Below are 22,425 nucleotides of genomic sequence, written 5' to 3'. Positions count from 1 at the left end.
TCTGAGACAACTAATACATTTTGGCTTTATTTGTTAATAAGCCTTGGATTTTAAAGCCCATGGCAAGAGTTTGCAAGTTAAATCAGGTTCTTTCTAACTGCTGCTTGTCGGGCAATTCAGACTCCATTCCTTTTTGGAGCAAAGCACTGTATACAGCCATATAGGTCAGAAAAAAAATGTTTAGAAAACATTGAAAGAACTATATTCCTAAGTATCCTTTCAGCCCTAAAACAGAGCCATGCCATCAAAAACTGTCTACATTGTACGGGAATAAAACCCTAACCCTAGCTTCGGGTTTTGCTAGTTAGGGTTAGGGTTCAAATATTTCTCAAAGACCATTTTCTCAATATTCCACTCATTTGACTGGGAAATTTGCTTGTCTGAATCAAAATATAAGTCTGAAAAGACAACACAACACTGCCAAAACCAAAAGAGTGTGTCAGGAATGGTCAAATTCAGTTTTGAAAGGTATTCTTTCATTGGAAACTTTGCGTTAAACGGAGTGCTGAATGAATGTACGTTGAGGCTTAAGTGGCCTTAAAGTCTGAGACAACTAATACATTTTGGCATTATTTGTTAATAAGCCTTGGATTTTAAAGCCCATGGCAAGAGTTTGCAAGTTAAATCAGGTTCTTTCTAACTGCTGCTTGTCGGGCAATTCAGACACCATTCCTTTTTGGAGGAAAGCACTGTATACAGCCATAAAGGTCAGAAAAAAAAGTTTAGAAAACATTGAAAGAACTATATTCCTAAGTATCCTTTCAGCCCTAAAACACAGCCATGCCATCAAAAACTGTCTACATTGTACGGGAATAAAACCCTAACCCTAGCTTCGGGATTTGCTAGTTAGGGTTAGGGTTCAAATATTTCTCAAAGACCATTTTCTCAATATTCCACTCATTTGACTGGGAAATTTGCTTGTCTGAATCAAAATATAAGTCTGAAAAGACAATACAACACTGCCAAAACCAAAAGAGTGTGTCAGGAATGGTCAAATTCAGTTTTGAAAGGTATTCTTTCATTGGAAACTTTGCGTTAAACGGAGTGCTGAATGAATGTACGTTGAGGCTTAAGTGGCCTAAAAGTCTGAGACAACTAATACATTTTGGCTTTATTTGTTAATAAGCCTTGGATTTTAAAGCCCATGGCAAGAGTTTGCAAGTTAAATCAGGTTCTTTCTAACTGTTGCTTGTCGGGCAATTCAGACACCATTCCTTTTTGGAGCAAAGCACTGTATACAGCCATATAGGTCAGAAAAAAATGTTTAGAAAACATTGAATGAACTATATTCCTAAGTATCCTTTCAGCCCTAAAACACAGCCATGCCATCAAAAACTGTCAACATTGTACGGGAATAAAACCCTAACCCTAGCTTCGGGTTTTGCTAGTTAGGGTTAGGGTTCAAATATTTCTCAAAGACCATTTTCTCAATATTCCACTCATTTGACTGGAAAATTTGCTTGTCTGAATCAAAATATTAGTCTGAAAAGACAATACAACACTGCCAAAACCAAAAGAGTGTGTCAGGAATGGTCAAATTCAGTTTTGAAAGGTATTCTTTCATTGGAAACTTTGCGTTTAACGGAGTGCTGAATGAATGTACGTTGAGGCTTAAGTGGCCTAAAAGTCTGAGACAACTAATACATTTTGGCTTTATTTGTTAATAAGCCTTGGATTTTAAAGCCCATGGCAAGAGTTTGCAAGTTAAATCAGGTTCTTTCTAACTGCTGCTTGTCGGGCAATTCAGACACCATTCCTTTTTGGAGCAAAGCACTGTATACAGCCATATAGGTCAGAAAAAAATGTTTAGAAAACATTGAAAGAACTATATTCCTAAGTATCCTTTCAGCCCTAAAACACAGCCACGCCATCAAAAATTGTCTACATTGTACGGGAATAAAACCCTAACCCTAGCTTCGGGATTTGCTAGTTAGGGTTAGGGTTCAAATATTTCTCAAAGACCATTTTCTCAATATTCCACTCATTTGACTGGAAAATTTCCTTGTCTGAATCAAAATATAAGTCTGAAAAGACAATACAACACTGCCAAAACCAAAAGAGTGTGTCAGGAATGGTCAAATTCAGTTTTGAAAGGTATTCTTTCATTGGAAACTTTGCGTTAAACGGAGTGCTGAATGAATGTACGTTGAGGCTTAAGTGGCCTAAAAGTCTGAGACAACTAATACATTTTGGCTTTATTTGTTAATAAGCCTTGGATTTTAAAGCCCATGGCAAGAGTTTGCAAGTTAAATCAGGTTCTTTCTAACTGCTGCTTGTCGGGCAATTCAGACACCATTCCTTTTTGGAGCAAAGCACTGTATACAGCCATATAGGTCAGAAAAAAATGTTTAGAAAACATTGAAAGAACTATATTCCTAAGTATCCTTTCAGCCCTAAAACACAGCCATGCCATCAAAAATTGTCTACATTGTACGGGAATAAAACCCTAACCCTAGCTTCGGGTTTTGCTAGTTAGGGTTAGGGTTCAAATATTTCTCAAAGACCATTTTCTCAATATTCCACTCATTTGACTGGGAAATTTGCTTGTCTGAATCAAAATATAAGTCTGAAAAGACAATACAACACTGCCAAAACCAAAAGAGTGTGTCAGGAATGGTCAAATTCAGTTTTGAAAGGTATTCTTTCACTGGAAACTTTGCGTTAAACGGAGTGCTGAATGAATGTACGTTGAGGCTTAAGTGGCCTAAAAGTCTGAGACAACTAATACATTTTGGCTTTATTTGTTAATAAGCCTTGGATTTTAAAGCCCATGGCAAGAGTTTGCAAGTTAAATCAGGTTCTTTCTAACTGAAGCTTGTCGGGCAATTCAGACACCATTCCTTTTTTGAGCAAAGCGCTGTATACAGCCATATAGGTCAGAAAAAAATGTTTAGAAAACATTGAAAGAACTATATTCCTAAGTATCCTTTCAGCCCTAAAACACAGCCATGCCATCAAAAACTGTCTACATTGTACGGGAATAAAACCCTAACCCTAGCTTCGGGTTTTGGTAGTTAGGGTTAGGGTTCAAATATTTCTCAAAGACCATTTTCTCAATATTCCACTCATTTGACTGGGAAATTTGCTTGTCTGAATCAAAATATAAGTCTGAAAAGACAATACAACACTGCCAAAACCAAAAGAGTGTGTCAGGAATGGTCAAATTCAGTTTTGAAAGGTATTCTTTCATTGGAAACTTTGTGTTAAACGGAGTGCTGAATGAATGTAAGTTGAGGCTTAAGTGGCCTAAAAGTCTGAGACAACTAATACATTTTGGCTTTATTTGTTAATAATCCTTGGATTTTAAAGCCCATGGCAAGAGTTTGCAAGTTAAATCAGGTTCTTTCTAACTGCTGCTTGTCGGGCAATTCAGACACCATTCCTTTTTGGAGCAAAGCACTGTATACAGCCATATAGGTCAGAAAAAAATGTTTAGAAAACATTGAAAGAACTATATTCCTAAGTATCCTTTCAGCCCTAAAACACAGCCATGCCATCAAAAACTGTCTACATTGTACGGGAATAAAAGCCTAAACCTAGCTTCGGGTTTTGCTAGTTAGGGTTAGGGTTCAAATATTTCTCAAAGACCATTTTCTCAATATTCCACTCATTTGACTGGAAAATTTGCTTGTCTGAATCAAAATATAAGTCTGAAAAGACAATACAACACTGCCAAAACCAAAAGAGTGTGTCAGGAATGGTCAAATTCAGGTTTGAAAGGTATTCTTTCATAGGAAACTTTGCGTTAAACGGAGTGCTGAATGAATGTACGTTGAGGCTTAAGTGGCCTAAAAGTCTGAGACAACTAATACATTTTGGCTTTATTTGTTAATAAGCCTTGGATTTTAAAGCCCATGGCAAGAGTTTGCAAGTTAAATCAGGTTCTTTCTAACTGCTGCTTGTCGGGCAATTCAGACACCATTCCTTTTTGGAGCAAAGCACTGTATACAGCCATATAGGTCAGAAAAAAAATGTTTAGAAAACATTGAAAGAACTATATTCCTAAGTATCCTTTCAGCCCTAAAACACAGCCATGCCATCAAAAACAGTCTACATTGTACGGGAATAAAACCCTAACCCTAGCTTCGGGATTTGCTAGTTAGGGTTAGGGTTCAAATATTTCTCAAAGACCATTTTCTCAATATTCCACTCATTTGACTGGGAAATTTGCTTGTCTGAATCAAAATATAAGTCTGAAAAGACAATACAACACTGCCAAAACCAAAAGAGTGTGTAAGGAATGGTCAAATTCAGTTTTGAAAGGTTTTCTTTCATTGGAAACTTTGCGTTAAATGGAGTGCTGAATGAATGTACGTTGAGGCTTAAGTGGCCTTAAAGTCTGAGACAACTAATACATTTTGGCTTTATTTGTTAATAAGCCTTGGATTTTAAAGCCCATGGCAAGAGTTTGCAAGTTAAATCAGGTTCTTTCTAACTGCTGCTTGTCGGGCAATTTAGACACCATTCCTTTTTGGAGCAAAGCACTGTATACAGCCATATAGGTCAGAAAAAATGTTTAGAAAACATTAAAAGAACTATATTCCTAAGTATCCTTTCAGCCCTAAAACACAGCCATGCCATCAAAAACTGTCTACATTGTACAGGAATAAAACCCTAACCCTAGCTTCGGGTTTTGCTAGTTAGGGTTAGGGTTCAAATATTTCTCAAAGACCATTTTCTCAATATTCCACTCATTTGACTGGGAAATTTGCTTGTCTGAATCAAAATATAAGTCTGAAAAGACAATACAACACTGCCAAAACCAAAAGAGTGTGTCAGGAATGGACAAATTCAGTTTTGAAAGGTATTCTTTCATTGGAAACTTTGCGTTAAACGGAGTGCTGAATGAATGTACGTTGAGGCTTAAGTGGCCTAAAAGTCTGAGACAACTAATACATTTTGGCTTTATTTGTTAATAAGCCTTGGATTTTAAAGCCCATGGCAAGAGTTTGCAAGTTAAATCAGGTTCTTTCTAACTGTTGCTTGTCGGGCAATTCAGACACCATTCCTTTTTTGAGCAAAGCGCTGTATACAGCCATATAGGTCAGAAAAAAATGTTTAGAAAACATTGAAAGAACTATATTCCTAAGTATCCTTTCAGCCCTAAAACACAGCCATGCCATCAAAAACTGTCTACATTGTACGGGAATAAAACCCTAACCCTAGCTTCGGGTTTTGCTAGTTAGGGTTAGGGTTCAAATATTTCTCAAAGACCATTTTCTCAATATTCCACTCATTTGACTGGGAAATTTGCTTGTCTGAATCAAAATATTAGTCTGAAAAGACAATACAACACTGCCAAAACCAAAAGAGTGTGTCAGGAATGGTCAAATTCAGTTTTGAAAGGTATTCTTTCATTGGAAACTTTGCGTTAAACGGAGTGCTGAATGAATGTACGTTGAGGCTTAAGTGGCCTAAAAGTCTGAGACAACTAATACATTTTGGCTTTATTTGTTAATAATCCTTGGATTTTAAAGCCCATGGCAAGAGTTTGCAAGTTAAATCAGGTTCTTTCTAACTGCTGCTTGTCGGGCAATTCAGACACCATTCCTTTTTGGAGCAAAGCACTGTATACAGCCATATAGGTCAGAAAAAAATGTTTAGAAAACATTGAAAAAACTATATTCCTAAGTATCCTTTCAGCCCTAAAACACAGCCATGCCATCAAAAACTGTCTACATTGTACGGGAATAAAACCCTAACCCTAGCTTCGGGTTTTGCTAGTTAGGGTTAGGGTTCAAATATTTCTCAAAGACCATTTTCTCAATATTCCACTCATTTGACTGGGAAATGTGCTTGTTTGAATCAAAATATAAGTCTGAAAAGAAAATACAACACTGCCAAAACCAAAAGAGTGTGTCAGGAATGGTCAAATTCAGGTTTGAAAGGTATTCTTTCATAGGAAACTTTGCGTTAAACGGAGTGCTGAATGAATGTACGTTGAGGCTTAAGTGGCCTAAAAGTCTGAGACAACTAATACATTTTGGCTTTATTTGTTAATAAGCCTTGGATTTTAAAGCCCATGGCAAGAGTTTGCAAGTTGAATCAGGTTCTTTCTAACTGCTGCTTGTCGGGCAATTCAGACACCATTCCTTTTTGGAGCAAAGCACTGTATACAGCCATATCGGTCAGAAAAAAAATGTTTAGAAAACATTGAAAGAACTATATTCCTAAGTATCCTTTCAGCCCTAAAACACAGCTATGCCATCAAAAACTGTCTACATTGTACGGGAATAAAACCCTAACCCTAGCTTCGGGATTTGCTAGTTAGGGTTAGGGTTCAAATATTTCTCAAAGACCATTTTCTCAATATTCCACTCATTTGACTGGGAAATTTGCTTGTCTGAATCAAAATATAAGTCTGAAAAGACAATACAACACTGCCAAAACCAAAAGAGTGTGTCAGGAATGGTCAAATTCAGTTTTGAAAGGTATTCTTTCATTGGAAACTTTGCGTTAAATGGAGTGCTGAATGAATGTACGTTGAGGCTTAAGTGGCCTTAAAGTCTGAGACAACTAATACATTTTGGCTTTATTTGTTAATAAGCCTTGGATTTTAAAGCCCATGGCAAGAGTTTGCAAGTTAAATCAGGTTCTTTCTAACTGCTGCTTGTCGGGCAATTTAGACACCATTCCTTTTTGGAGCAAAGCACTGTATACAGCCATATAGGTCAGAAAAAATGTTTAGAAAACATTGAAAGAACTATATTCCTAAGTATCCTTTCAGCCCTAAAACACAGCCATGCCATCAAAAACTGTCTACATTGTACAGGAATAAAACCCTAACCCTAGCTTCGGGTTTTGCTAGTTAGGGTTAGGGTTCAAATATTTCTCAAAGACCATTTTCTCAATATTCCACTCATTTGACTGGGAAATTTGCTTGTCTGAATCAAAATATAAGTCTGAAAAGACAATACAACACTGCCAAAACCAAAAGAGTGTGTCAGGAATGGTCAAATTCAGTTTTGAAAGGTATTCTTTCATTGGAAACTTTGCGTTAAATGGAGTGCTGAATGAATGTACGTTGAGGCTTAAGTGGCCTAAAAGTCTGAGACAACTAATACATTTTGGCTTTATTTGTTAATAAGCCTTGGATTTTAAAGCCCATGGCAAGAGTTTGCAAGTTAAATCAGGTTCTTTCTAACTGCTGCTTGTCGGGCAATTCAGACACCATTCCTTTTTGGAGCAAAGCACTGTATACAGCCATATAGGTCAGAAAAAAATGTTTAGAAAACATTGAAAGAACTATATTCCTAAGTATCCTTTCAGCCCTAAAACACAGCCATGCCATCAAAAACTGTCTACATTGTACGGGAATAAAACCCTAACCCTAGCTTCGGGTTTTGCTAGTTAGGGTTAGGGTTCAAATATTTCTCAAAGACCATTTTCTCAATATTCCACTCATTTGACTGGGAAATTTGCTTGTCTGAATCAAAATATAAGTCTGAAAAGACAATACAACATTGCCAAAACCAAAAGAGTGTGTCAGGAATGGTCAAATTCAGTTTTGAAAGGTATTCTTTCATTGGAAACTTTGCGTTAAACGGAGTGCTGAATGAATGTACGTTGAGGCTTAAGTGGCCTAAAAGTCTGAGACAACTAATACATTTTGGCTTTATTTGTTAATAAGCCTTGGATTTTAAAGCCCATGGCAAGAGTTTGCAAGTTAAATCAGGTTCTTTCTAACTGCTGCTTGTCGGGCAATTCAGACACCATTCCTTTTTGGAGCAAAGCACTGTATACAGCCATATAGGTCAGAAAAAAATGTTTAGAAAAATTTGAAAGAACTATATTCCTAAGTATCCTTTCAGCCCTAAAACACAGCCATGCCATCAAAAACTGTCTACATTGTACGGGAATAAAACCCTAACCCTAGCTTCGGGTTTTGCTAGTTAGGGTTAGGGTTCAAATATTTCTCAAAGACCATTTTCTCAATATTCCACTCATTTGACTGGGAAATTTGCTTGTCTGAATCAAAATATAAGTCTGAAAAGACAATACAACACTGCCAAAACCAAAAGAGTGTGTCAGGAATGGTCAAATTCAGTTTTGAAAGGTATTCTTTCATTGGAATCTTTGCGTTAAACGGAGTGCTGAATGAATGTACGTTGAGGCTTAAGTGGCCTAAAAGTCTGAGACAACTAATACATTTTGGCTTTATTTGTTAATAAGCCTTGGATTTTAAAGCCCATGGCAAGAGTTTGCAAGTTAAATCAGGTTCTTTCTAACTGCTGCTTGTCGGGCAATTCAGACACCATTCCTTTTTGGAGCAAAGCACTGTATACAGCCATATAGGTCAGAAAAAATGTTTAGAAAACATTGAAAGAACTATATTCCTAAGTATCCTTTCAGCCCTAAAACACAGCCATGCCATCAAAAACTGTCTACATTGTACGGGAATAAAACCCTAACCCTAGCTTCGGGTTTTGCTAGTTAGGGTTAGGGTTCAAATATTTCTCAAAGACCATTTTCTCAATATTCCACTCATTTGACTGGGAAATTTGCTTGTCTGAATCAAAATATAAGTCTGAAAAGACAATACAACACTGCCAAAACCAAAAGAGTGTGTCAGGAATGGTCAAATTCAGTTTTGAAAGGTATTCTTTCATTGGAAACTTTGCGTTAAACGGAGTGCTGAATGAATGTACGTTGAGGCTTAAGTGGCCTTAAAGTCTGAGACAACTAATACATTTTGGCTTTATTTGTTAATAAGCCTTGGATTTTAAAGCCCATGGCAAGAGTTTGCAAGTTAAATCAGGTTCTTTCTAACTGCTGCTTGTCGGGCAATTCAGACACCATTCCTTTTTGGAGCAAAGCACTGTATACAGCCATATAGGTCAGAAAAAATGTTTAGAAAACATTGAAAGAACTATATTCCTAAGTATCCTTTCAGCCCTAAAACACAGCCATGCCATCAAAAACTGTCTACATTGTACGGGAATAAAACCCTAACCCTAGCTTCGGGTTTTGCTAGTTAGGGTTAGGGTTCAAATATTTCTCAAAGACCATTTTCTCAATATTCCACTCATTTGACTGGGAAATTTGCTTGTCTGAATCAAAATATAAGTCTGAAAAGACAATACAACACTGCCAAAACCAAAAGAGTGTGTCAGGAATGGTCAAATTCAGTTTTGAAAGGTATTCTTTCATTGGAAACTTTGCGTTAAACGGAGTGCTGAATGAATGTACGTTGAGGCTTAAGTGGCCTAAAAGTCTGAGACAACTAATACATTTTGGCTTTATTTGTTAATAAGCCTTGGATTTTAAAGCCCATGGCAAGAGTTTGCAAGTTAAATCAGGTTCTTTCTAACTGCTGCTTGTCGGGCAATTCAGACACCATTCCTTTTTGGAGCAAAGCACTGTATACAGCCATATAGGTCAGAAAAAATGTTTAGAAAACATTGAAAGAACTATATTCCTAAGTATCCTTTCAGCCCTAAAACACAGCCATGCCATCAAAAACTGTCTACATTGTACGGGAATAAAACCCTAACCCTAGCTTCGGGTTTTGCTAGTTAGGGTTAGGGTTCAAATATTTCTCAAAGACCATTTTCTCAATATTCCACTCATTTGACTGGGAAATTTGCTTGTCTGAATCAAAATATAAGTCTGAAAAGACAATACAACACTGCCAAAACCAAAAGAGTGTGTCAGGAATGGTCAAATTCAGTTTTGAAAGGTATTCTTTCATTGGAAACTTTGCGTTAAACGGAGTGCTGAATGAATGTACGTTGAGGCTTAAGTGGCCTTAAAGTCTGAGACAACTAATACATTTTGGCTTTATTTGTTAATAAGCCTTGGATTTTAAAGCCCATGGCAAGAGTTTGCAAGTTAAATCAGGTTCTTTCTAACTGCTGCTTGTCGGGCAATTCAGACACCATTCCTTTTTGGAGCAAAGCACTGTATACAGCCATATAGGTCAGAAAAAATGTTTAGAAAACATTGAAAGAACTATATTCCTAAGTATCCTTTCAGCCCTAAAACACAGCCATGCCATCAAAAACTGTCTACATTGTACGGGAATAAAACCCTAACCCTAGCTTCGGGTTTTGCTAGTTAGGGTTAGGGTTCAAATATTTCTCAAAGACCATTTTCTCAATATTCCACTCATTTGACTGGGAAATTTGCTTGTCTGAATCAAAATATAAGTCTGAAAAGACAATACAACACTGCCAAAACCAAAAGAGTGTGTCAGGAATGGTCAAATTCAGTTTTGAAAGGTATTCTTTCATTGGAAACTTTGCGTTAAACGGAGTGCTGAATGAATGTACGTTGAGGCTTAAGTGGCCTAAAAGTCTGAGACAACTAATACATTTTGGCTTTATTTGTTAATAAGCCTTGGATTTTAAAGCCCATGGCAAGAGTTTGCAAGTTAAATCAGGTTCTTTCTAACTGTTGCTTGTCGGGCAATTCAGACACCATTCCTTTTTGGAGCAAAGCACTGTATACAGCCATATAGGTCAGAAAAAAATGTTTAGAAAACATTGAAAGAACTATATTCCTAAGTATCCTTTCAGCCCTAAAACACAGCCATGCCATCAAAAACTGTCTACATTGTACGGGAATAAAACCCTAACCCTAGCTTCGGGTTTTGCTAGTTAGGGTTAGGGTTCAAATATTTCTCAAAGACCATTTTCTCAATATTCCACTCATTTGACTGGGAAATTTGCTTGTCTGAATCAAAATATAAGTCTGAAAAGACAATACAACACTGCCAAAACCAAAAGAGTGTGTCAGGAATGGTCAAATTCAGTTTTGAAAGGTATTCTTTCATTGGAAACTTTGCGTTAAACGGAGTGCTGAATGAATGTACGTTGAGGCTTAAGTGGCCTAAAAGTCTGAGACAACTAATACATTTTGGCTTTATTTGTTAATAAGCCTTGGATTTTAAAGCCCATGGCAAGAGTTTGCAAGTTAAATCAGGTTCTTTCTAACTGCTGCTTGTCGGGCAATTCAGACACCATTCCTTTTTGGAGCAAAGCACTGTATACAGCCATATAGGTCAGAAAAAAATGTTTAGAAAACATTGAAAGAACTATATTCCTAAGTATCCTTTCAGCCCTAAAACACAGCCATGCCATCAAAAACTGTCTACATTGTACGGGAATAAAACCCTAACCCTAGCTTCGGGTTTTGCTAGTTAGGGTTAGGGTTCAAATATGTCTCAAAGACCATTTTCTCAATATTCCACTCATTTGACTGGGAAATTTGCTTGTCTGAATCAAAATATAAGTCTGAAAAGTCAATACAACACTGCCAAAACCAAAAGAGTGTGTCAGGAATGGTCAAATTCAGTTTTGAAAGCTATTCTTTCATTGGAAACTTTGCTTTAAACGGAGTGCTGAATGAATGTACGTTGAGGCTTAAGTGGCCTTAAAGTCTGAGACAACTAATACATTTTGGCTTTATTTGTTAATAAGCCTTGGATTTTAAAGCCCATGGCATGAGTTTGGAAGTTAAATCAGGTTCTTTCTAACTGTTGCTTGTCGGGCAATTCAGACACCATTCCTTTTTGGAGCAAAGCACTGTATACAGCCATATAGGTCAGAAAAAAATGTTTAGAAAACATTGAAAGAACTATATTCCTAAGTATCCTTTCAGCCCTAAAACACAGCCATGCCATCAAAAACTGTCTACATTGTACGGGAATAAAACCCTAACCCTAGCTTCGGGTTTTGCTAGTTAGGGTTAGGGTTCAAATATTTCTCAAAGACCATTTTCTCAATATTCCACTCATTTGACTGGGAAATTTGCTTTTCTGAATCAAAATATAAGTCTGAAAAGACAATACAACACTGCCAAAACCAAAAGAGTGTGTCAGGAATGGTCAAATTCAGTTTTGAAAGGTATTCTTTCATTGGAAACTTTGCGTTAAACGGAGTACTGAATGAATGTACGTTGAGGCTTAAGTGGCCTAAAAGTCTGAGACAACTAATACATTTTGGCTTTATTTGTTAATAAGCCTTGGATTTTAAAGCCTATGGCATGAGTTTGCAAGTTAAATCAGGTTCTTTCTAACTGTTGCTTGTCGGGCAATTCAGACACCATTCCTTTTTGGAGCAAAGCACTGTATACAGCCATATAGGTCAGAAAAAAATGTTTAGAAAACATTGAAAGAACTATATTCCTAAGTATCCTTTCAGCCCTAAAACACAGCCATGCCATCAAAAACTGTCTACATTGTACGGGAATAAAACCCTAAACCTAGCTTCGGGTTTTGCTAGTTAGGGTTAGGGTTCAAATATTTCTCAAAGACCATTTTCTCAATATTCCACTCATTTGACTGGGAAATTTGCTTGTCTGAATCAAAATATAAGTCTGAAAAGACAATACAACACTGCCAAAACCAAAAGAGTGTGTCAGGAATGGTCAAATTCAGTTTTGAAAGGTATTCTTTCATTGGAAACTTTGCGTTAAACGGAGTGCTGAATGAATGTACGTTGAGGCTTAAGTGGCCTAAAAGTCTGAGACAACTAATACATTTTGGCTTTATTTGTTAATAAGCCTTGGATTTTAAAGCCCATGGCAAGAGTTTGCAAGTTAAATCAGGTTCTTTCTAACTGCTGCTTGTCGGGCAATTCAGACACCATTCCTTTTTGGAGCAAAGCACTGTATACAGCCATATAGGTCAGAAAAAAATGTTTAGAAAACATTGAAAGAACTATATTCCTAAGTATCCTTTCAGCCCTACAACACAGCCATGCCATCAAAAACTGTCTACATTGTACGGGAATAAAACCCTAACCCTAGCTTCGGGATTTGCTAGTTAGGGTTAGGGATCAAATATTTCTCAAAGACCATTTTCTCAATATTCCACTCATTTGACTGGGAAATTTGCTTGTCTGAATCAAAATATAAGTCTGAAAAGACAATACAACACTGCCAAAACCAAAAGAGTGTGTCAGGAATGGTCAAATTCAGTTTTGAAAGGTATTCTTTCATTGGAAACTTTGCGTTAAACGGAGTACTGAATGAATGTACGTTGAGGCTTAAGTGGCCTAAAAGTCTGAGACAACTAATACATTTTGGCTTTATTTGTTAATAAGCCTTGGATTTTAAAGCCCATGGCATGAGTTTGGAAGTTAAATCAGGTTCTTTCTAACTGTTGCTTGTCGGGCAATTCAGACACCATTCCTTTTTGGAGCAAAGCACTGTATACAGCCATATAGGTCAGAAAAAAATGTTTAGAAAACATTGAAAGAACTATATTCCTAAGTATCCTTTCAGCCCTAAAACACAGCCATGCCATCAAAAACTGTCTACATTGTACGGGAATAAAACCCTAACCCTAGCTTCGGGTTTTGCTAGTTAGGGTTAGGGTTCAAATATTTCTCAAAGACCATTTTCTCAATATTCCACTCATTTGACTGGGAAATTTGCTTGTCTGAATCAAAATATAAGTCTGAAAAGACAATACAACACTGCCAAAACCAAAAGAGTGTGTCAGGAATGGTCAAATTCAGTTTTGAAAGGTATTATTTCATTGGAATCTTTGCGTTAAACGGAGTGCTGAATGAATGTACGTTGAGGCTTAAGTGGCCTAAAAGTCTGAGACAACTAATACATTTTGGCTTTATTTGTTAATAAGCCTTGGATTTTAAAGCCCATGGCAAGAGTTTGCAAGTTAAATCAGGTTCTTTCTAACTGCTGCTTGTCGGGCAATTCAGACACCATTCCTTTTTGGAGCAAAGCACTGTATACAGCCATATAGGTCAGAAAAAATGTTTAGAAAACATTGAAAGAACTATATTCCTAAGTATCCTTTCAGCCCTAAAACACAGCCATGCCATCAAAAACTGTCTACATTGTACGGGAATAAAACCCTAACCCTAGCTTCGGGATTTGCTAGTTAGGGTTAGGGTTCAAATATTTCTCAAAGACCATTTTCTCAATATTCCACTCATTTGACTGGGAAATTTGCTTGTCTGAATCAAAATATAAGTCTGAAAAGACAATACAACACTGCCAAAACCAAAAGAGTGTGTCAGGAATGGTCAAATTCAGTTTTGAAAGGTATTCTTTCATTGGAAACTTTGCGTTAAACGGAGTGCTGAATGAATGTACGTTGAGGCTTAAGTGGCCTTAAAGTCTGAGACAACTAATACATTTTGGCTTTATTTGTTAATAAGCCTTGGATTTTAAAGCCCATGGCAAGAGTTTGCAAGTTAAATCAGGTTCTTTCTAACTGCTGCTTGTCGGGCAATTCAGACACCATTCCTTTTTGGAGCAAAGCACTGTATACAGCCATATAGGTCAGAAAAAATGTTTAGAAAACATTGAAAGAACTATATTCCTAAGTATCCTTTCAGCCCTAAAACACAGCCATGCCATCAAAAACTGTCTACATTGTACGGGAATAAAACCCTAACCCTAGCTTCGGGATTTGCTAGTTAGGGTTAGGGATCAAATATTTCTCAAAGACCATTTTCTCAATATTCCACTCATTTGACTGGGAAATTTGCTTGTCTGAATCAAAATATAAGTCTGAAAAGACAATACAACACTGCCAAAACCAAAAGAGTGTGTCAGGAATGGTCAAATTCAGTTTTGAAAGGTATTCTTTCATTGGAAACTTTGCGTTAAACGGAGTACTGAATGAATGTACGTTGAGGCTTAAGTGGCCTAAAAGTCTGAGACAACTAATACATTTTGGCTTTATTTGTTAATAAGCCTTGGATTTTAAAGCCTATGGCATGAGTTTGCCAGTTAAATCAGGTTCTTTCTAACTGTTGCTTGTCGGGCAATTCAGACACCATTCCTTTTTGGAGCAAAGCACTGTATACAGCCATATAGGTCAGAAAAAAATGTTTAGAAAACATTGAAAGAACTATATTCCTAAGTATCCTTTCAGCCCTAAAACACAGCCATGCCATCAAAAACTGTCTACATTGTACGGGAATAAAACCCTAAACCTAGCTTCGGGTTTTGCTAGTTAGGGTTAGGGTTCAAATATTTCTCAAAGACCATTTTCTCAATATTCCACTCATTTGACTGGGAAATTTGCTTGTCTGAATCAAAATATAAGTCTGAAAAGACAATACAACACTGCCAAAACCAAAAGAGTGTGTCAGGAATGGTCAAATTCAGTTTTGAAAGGTATTCTTTCATTGGAAACTTTGCGTTAAACGGAGTGCTGAATGAATGTACGTTGAGGCTTAAGTGGCCTAAAAGTCTGAGACAACTAATACATTTTGGCTTTATTTGTTAATAAGCCTTGGATTTTAAAGCCCATGGCAAGAGTTTGCAAGTTAAATCAGGTTCTTTCTAACTGCTGCTTGTCGGGCAATTCAGACACCATTCCTTTTTGGAGCAAAGCACTGTATACAGCCATATAGGTCAGAAAAAAATGTTTAGAAAACATTGAAAGAACTATATTCCTAAGTATCCTTTCAGCCCTAAAACACAGCCATGCCATCAAAAACTGTCTACATTGTACGGGAATAAAACCCTAACCCTAGCTTCGGGTTTTGCTAGTTAGGGTTAGGGTTCAAATATTTCTCAAAGACCATTTTCTCAATATTCCACTCATTTGACTGGGAAATTTGCTTGTCTGAATCAAAATATAAGTCTGAAAAGACAATACAACACTGCCAAAACCAAAAGAGTGTGTCAGGAATGGTCAAATTCAGTTTTGAAAGGTATTCTTTCATTGGAAACTTTGCGTTAAACGGAGTGCTGAATGAATGTACGTTGAGGCTTAAGTGGCCTTAAAGTCTGAGACAACTAATACATTTTGGCTTTATTTGTTAATAAGCCTTGGATTTTAAAGCCCATGGCAAGAGTTTGCAAGTTAAATCAGGTTCTTTCTAACTGCTGCTTGTCGGGCAATTCAGACACCATTCCTTTTTGGAGCAAAGCACTGTATACAGCCATATAGGTCAGAAAAAATGTTTAGAAAACATTGAAAGAACTATATTCCTAAGTATCCTTTCAGCCCTAAAACACAGCCATGCCATCAAAAACTGTCTACATTGTACGGGAATAAAACCCTAACCCTAGCTTCGGGTTTTGCTAGTTAGGGTTAGGGTTCAAATATTTCTCAAAGACCATTTTCTCAATATTCCACTCATTTGACTGGGAAATGTGCTTGTCTGAATCAAAATATAAGTCTGAAAAGACAATACAACACTGCCAAAACCAAAAGAGTGTGTCAGGAATGGTCAAATTCAGTTTTGAAAGGTATTCTTTCATTGGAAACTTTGCGTTAAACGGAGTGCTGAATGAATGTACGTTGAGGCTTAAGTGGCCTAAAAGTCTGAGACAACTAATACATTTTGGCTTTATTTGTTAATAAGCCTTGGATTTTAAAGCCCATGGCAAGAGTTTGCAAGTTAAATCAGGTTCTTTCTAACTGCTGCTTGTCGGGCAATTCAGACACCATTCCTTTTTGGAGCAAAGCACTGTATACAGCCATATAGGTCAGAAAAAATGTTTAGAAAACATTGAAAGAACTATATTCCTAAGTATCCTTTCAGCCCTAAAACACAGCCATGCCATCAAAAACTGTCTACATTGTACGGGAATAAAACCCTAACCCTAGCTTCGGGTTTTGCTAGTTAGGGTTAGGGTTCAAATATTTCTCAAAGACCATTTTCTCAATATTCCACTCATTTGACTGGGAAATTTGCTTTTCTGAATCAAAATATAAGTCTGAAAAGACAATACAACACTGCCAAAACCAAAAGAGTGTGTCAGGAATGGTCAAATTCAGTTTTGAAAGGTATTCTTTCATTGGAAACTTTGCGTTAAACGGAGTACTGAATGAATGTACGTTGAGGCTTAAGTGGCCTAAAAGTCTGAGACAACTAATACATTTTGGCTTTATTTGTTAATAAGCCTTGGATTTTAAAGCCTATGGCATGAGTTTGCAAGTTAAATCAGGTTCTTTCTAACTGTTGCTTGTCGGGCAATTCAGACACCATTCCTTTTTGGAGCAAAGCACTGTATACAGCCATATAGGTCAGAAAAAAATGTTTAGAAAACATTGAAAGAACTATATTCCTAAGTATCCTTTCAGCCCTAAAACACAGCCATGCCATCAAAAACTGTCTACATTGTACGGGAATAAAACCCTAAACCTAGCTTCGGGTTTTGCTAGTTAGGGTTAGGGTTCAAATATTTCTCAAAGACCATTTTCTCAATATTCCACTCATTTGACTGGGAAATTTGCTTGTCTGAATCAAAATATAAGTCTGAAAAGACAATACAACACTGCCAAAACCAAAAGAGTGTGTCAGGAATGGTCAAATTCAGTTTTGAAAGGTATTCTTTCATTGGAAACTTTGCGTTAAACGGAGTGCTGAATGAATGTACGTTGAGGCTTAAGTGGCCTAAAAGTCTGAGACAACTAATACATTTTGGCTTTATTTGTTAATAAGCCTTGGATTTTAAAGCCCATGGCAAGAGTTTGCAAGTTAAATCAGGTTCTTTCTAACTGCTGCTTGTCGGGCAATTCAGACACCATTCCTTTTTGGAGCAAAGCACTGTATACAGCCATATAGGTCAGAAAAAAATGTTTAGAAAACATTGAAAGAACTATATTCCTAAGTATCCTTTCAGCCCTAAAACACAGCCATGCCATCAAAAACTGTCTACATTGTACGGGAATAAAACCCTAACCCTAGCTTCGGGATTTGCTAGTTAGGGTTAGGGTTCAAATATTTCTCAAAGACCATTTTCTCAATATTCCACTCATTTGACTGGGAAATTTGCTTGTCTGAATCAAAATATAAGTCTGAAAAGACAATACAACACTGCCAAAACCAAAAGAGTGTGTCAGGAATGGTCAAATTCAGTTTTGAAAGGTATTCTTTCATTGGAAACTTTGCGTTAAACGGAGTGCTGAATGAATGTACGTTGAGGCTTAAGTGGCCTTAAAGTCTGAGACAACTAATACATTTTGGCTTTATTTGTTAATAAGCCTTGGATTTTAAAGCCCATGGCAAGAGTTTGCAAGTTAAATCAGGTTCTTTCTAACTGCTGCTTGTCGGGCAATTCAGACACCATTCCTTTTTGGAGCAAAGCACTGTATACAGCCATATAGGTCAGAAAAAATGTTTAGAAAACATTGAAAGAACTATATTCCTAAGTATCCTTTCAGCCCTAAAACACAGCCATGCCATCAAAAACTGTCTACATTGTACGGGAATAAAACCCTAACCCTAGCTTCGGGATTTGCTAGTTAGGGTTAGGGATCAAATATTTCTCAAAGACCATTTTCTCAATATTCCACTCATTTGACTGGGAAATTTGCTTGTCTGAATCAAAATATAAGTCTGAAAAGACAATACAACACTGCCAAAACCAAAAGAGTGTGTCAGGAATGGTCAAATTCAGTTTTGAAAGGTATTCTTTCATTGGAAACTTTGCGTTAAACGGAGTACTGAATGAATGTACGTTGAGGCTTAAGTGGCCTAAAAGTCTGAGACAACTAATACATTTTGGCTTTATTTGTTAATAAGCCTTGGATTTTAAAGCCCATGGCAAGAGTTTGCAAGTTAAATCAGGTTCTTTCTAACTGCTGCTTGTCGGGCAATTCAGACACCATTCCTTTTTGGAGCAAAGCACTGTATACAGCCATATAGGTCAGAAAAAATGTTTAGAAAACATTGAAAGAACTATATTCCTAAGTATCCTTTCAGCCCTAAAACACAGCCATGCCATCAAAAACTGTCTACATTGTACGGGAATAAAACCCTAACCCTAGCTTCGGGATTTGCTAGTTAGGGTTAGGGATCAAATATTTCTCAAAGACCATTTTCTCAATATTCCACTCATTTGACTGGGAAATTTGCTTGTCTGAATCAAAATATAAGTCTGAAAAGACAATACAACACTGCCAAAACCAAAAGAGTGTGTCAGGAATGGTCAAATTCAGTTTTGAAAGGTATTCTTTCATTGGAAACTTTGCGTTAAACGGAGTACTGAATGAATGTACGTTGAGGCTTAAGTGGCCTAAAAGTCTGAGACAACTAATACATTTTGGCTTTATTTGTTAATAAGCCTTGGATTTTAAAGCCCATGGCAAGAGTTTGCAAGTTAAATCAGGTTCTTTCTAACTGCTGCTTGTCGGGCAATTCAGACACCATTCCTTTTTGGAGCAAAGCACTGTATACAGCCATATAGGTCAGAAAAAAATGTTTAGAAAACATTGAAAGAACTATATTCCTAAGTATCCTTTCAGCCCTAAAACACAGCCATGCCATCAAAAACTGTCTACATTGTACGGGAATAAAACCCTAACCCTAGCTTCGGGTTTTGCTAGTTAGGGTTAGGGTTCAAATATTTCTCAAAGACCATTTTCTCAATATTCCACTCATTTGACTGGGAAATTTGCTTGTCTGAATCAAAATATAAGTCTGAAAAGACAATACAACACTGCCAAAACCAAAAGAGTGTGTCAGGAATGGTCAAATTCAGTTTTGAAAGGTATTCTTTCATTGGAAACTTTGCGTTAAACGGAGTGCTGAATGAATGTACGTTGAGGCTTAAGTGGCCTTAAAGTCTGAGACAACTAATACATTTTGGCTTTATTTGTTAATAAGCCTTGGATTTTAAAGCCCATGGCAAGAGTTTGCAAGTTAAATCAGGTTCTTTCTAACTGCTGCTTGTCGGGCAATTCAGACACCATTCCTTTTTGGAGCAAAGCACTGTATACAGCCATATAGGTCAGAAAAAATGTTTAGAAAACATTGAAAGAACTATATTCCTAAGTATCCTTTCAGCCCTAAAACACAGCCATGCCATCAAAAACTGTCTACATTGTACGGGAATAAAACCCTAACCCTAGCTTCGGGTTTTGCTAGTTAGGGTTAGGGTTCAAATATTTCTCAAAGACCATTTTCTCAATATTCCACTCATTTGACTGGGAAATGTGCTTGTCTGAATCAAAATATAAGTCTGAAAAGACAATACAACACTGCCAAAACCAAAAGAGTGTGTCAGGAATGGTCAAATTCAGTTTTGAAAGGTATTCTTTCATTGGAAACTTTGCGTTAAACGGAGTGCTGAATGAATGTACGTTGAGGCTTAAGTGGCCTAAAAGTCTGAGACAACTAATACATTTTGGCTTTATTTGTTAATAAGCCTTGGATTTTAAAGCCCATGGCAAGAGTTTGCAAGTTAAATCAGGTTCTTTCTAACTGCTGCTTGTCGGGCAATTCAGACACCATTCCTTTTTGGAGCAAAGCACTGTATACAGCCATATAGGTCAGAAAAAATGTTTAGAAAACATTGAAAGAACTATATTCCTAAGTATCCTTTCAGCCCTAAAACACAGCCATGCCATCAAAAACTGTCTACATTGTACGGGAATAAAACCCTAACCCTAGCTTCGGGTTTTGCTAGTTAGGGTTAGGGTTCAAATATTTCTCAAAGACCATTTTCTCAATATTCCACTCATTTGACTGGGAAATTTGCTTTTCTGAATCAAAATATAAGTCTGAAAAGACAATACAACACTGCCAAAACCAAAAGAGTGTGTCAGGAATGGTCAAATTCAGTTTTGAAAGGTATTCTTTCATTGGAAACTTTGCGTTAAACGGAGTACTGAATGAATGTACGTTGAGGCTTAAGTGGCCTAAAAGTCTGAGACAACTAATACATTTTGGCTTTATTTGTTAATAAGCCTTGGATTTTAAAGCCTATGGCATGAGTTTGCAAGTTAAATCAGGTTCTTTCTAACTGTTGCTTGTCGGGCAATTCAGACACCATTCCTTTTTGGAGCAAAGCACTGTATACAGCCATATAGGTCAGAAAAAAATGTTTAGAAAACATTGAAAGAACTATATTCCTAAGTATCCTTTCAGCCCTAAAACACAGCCATGCCATCAAAAACTGTCTACATTGTACGGGAATAAAACCCTAAACCTAGCTTCGGGTTTTGCTAGTTAGGGTTAGGGTTCAAATATTTCTCAAAGACCATTTTCTCAATATTCCACTCATTTGACTGGGAAATTTGCTTGTCTGAATCAAAATATAAGTCTGAAAAGACAATACAACACTGCCAAAACCAAAAGAGTGTGTCAGGAATGGTCAAATTCAGTTTTGAAAGGTATTCTTTCATTGGAAACTTTGCGTTAAACGGAGTGCTGAATGAATGTACGTTGAGGCTTAAGTGGCCTAAAAGTCTGAGACAACTAATACATTTTGGCTTTATTTGTTAATAAGCCTTGGATTTTAAAGCCCATGGCAAGAGTTTGCAAGTTAAATCAGGTTCTTTCTAACTGCTGCTTGTCGGGCAATTCAGACACCATTCCTTTTTGGAGCAAAGCACTGTATACAGCCATATAGGTCAGAAAAAAATGTTTAGAAAACATTGAAAGAACTATATTCCTAAGTATCCTTTCAGCCCTAAAACACAGCCATGCCATCAAAAACTGTCTACATTGTACGGGAATAAAACCCTAACCCTAGCTTCGGGATTTGCTAGTTAGGGTTAGGGTTCAAATATTTCTCAAAGACCATTTTCTCAATATTCCACTCATTTGACTGGGAAATTTGCTTGTCTGAATCAAAATATAAGTCTGAAAAGACAATACAACACTGCCAAAACCAAAAGAGTGTGTCAGGAATGGTCAAATTCAGTTTTGAAAGGTATTCTTTCATTGGAAACTTTGCGTTAAACGGAGTGCTGAATGAATGTACGTTGAGGCTTAAGTGGCCTTAAAGTCTGAGACAACTAATACATTTTGGCTTTATTTGTTAATAAGCCTTGGATTTTAAAGCCCATGGCAAGAGTTTGCAAGTTAAATCAGGTTCTTTCTAACTGCTGCTTGTCGGGCAATTCAGACACCATTCCTTTTTGGAGCAAAGCACTGTATACAGCCATATAGGTCAGAAAAAATGTTTAGAAAACATTGAAAGAACTATATTCCTAAGTATCCTTTCAGCCCTAAAACACAGCCATGCCATCAAAAACTGTCTACATTGTACGGGAATAAAACCCTAACCCTAGCTTCGGGATTTGCTAGTTAGGGTTAGGGATCAAATATTTCTCAAAGACCATTTTCTCAATATTCCACTCATTTGACTGGGAAATTTGCTTGTCTGAATCAAAATATAAGTCTGAAAAGACAATACAACACTGCCAAAACCAAAAGAGTGTGTCAGGAATGGTCAAATTCAGTTTTGAAAGGTATTCTTTCATTGGAAACTTTGCGTTAAACGGAGTACTGAATGAATGTACGTTGAGGCTTAAGTGGCCTAAAAGTCTGAGACAACTAATACATTTTGGCTTTATTTGTTAATAAGCCTTGGATTTTAAAGCCTATGGCATGAGTTTGCCAGTTAAATCAGGTTCTTTCTAACTGTTGCTTGTCGGGCAATTCAGACACCATTCCTTTTTGGAGCAAAGCACTGTATACAGCCATATAGGTCAGAAAAAAATGTTTAGAAAACATTGAAAGAACTATATTCCTAAGTATC

Source organism: Atractosteus spatula, chromosome 6 (assembly GCF_055471065.1).
Source record: "Atractosteus spatula isolate fAtrSpa1 chromosome 6, fAtrSpa1.hap1, whole genome shotgun sequence".
Taxonomy (NCBI): Eukaryota; Metazoa; Chordata; class Actinopteri; order Semionotiformes; family Lepisosteidae; genus Atractosteus; species Atractosteus spatula.
Note: the sequence above shows the minus strand (reverse complement) of the source record.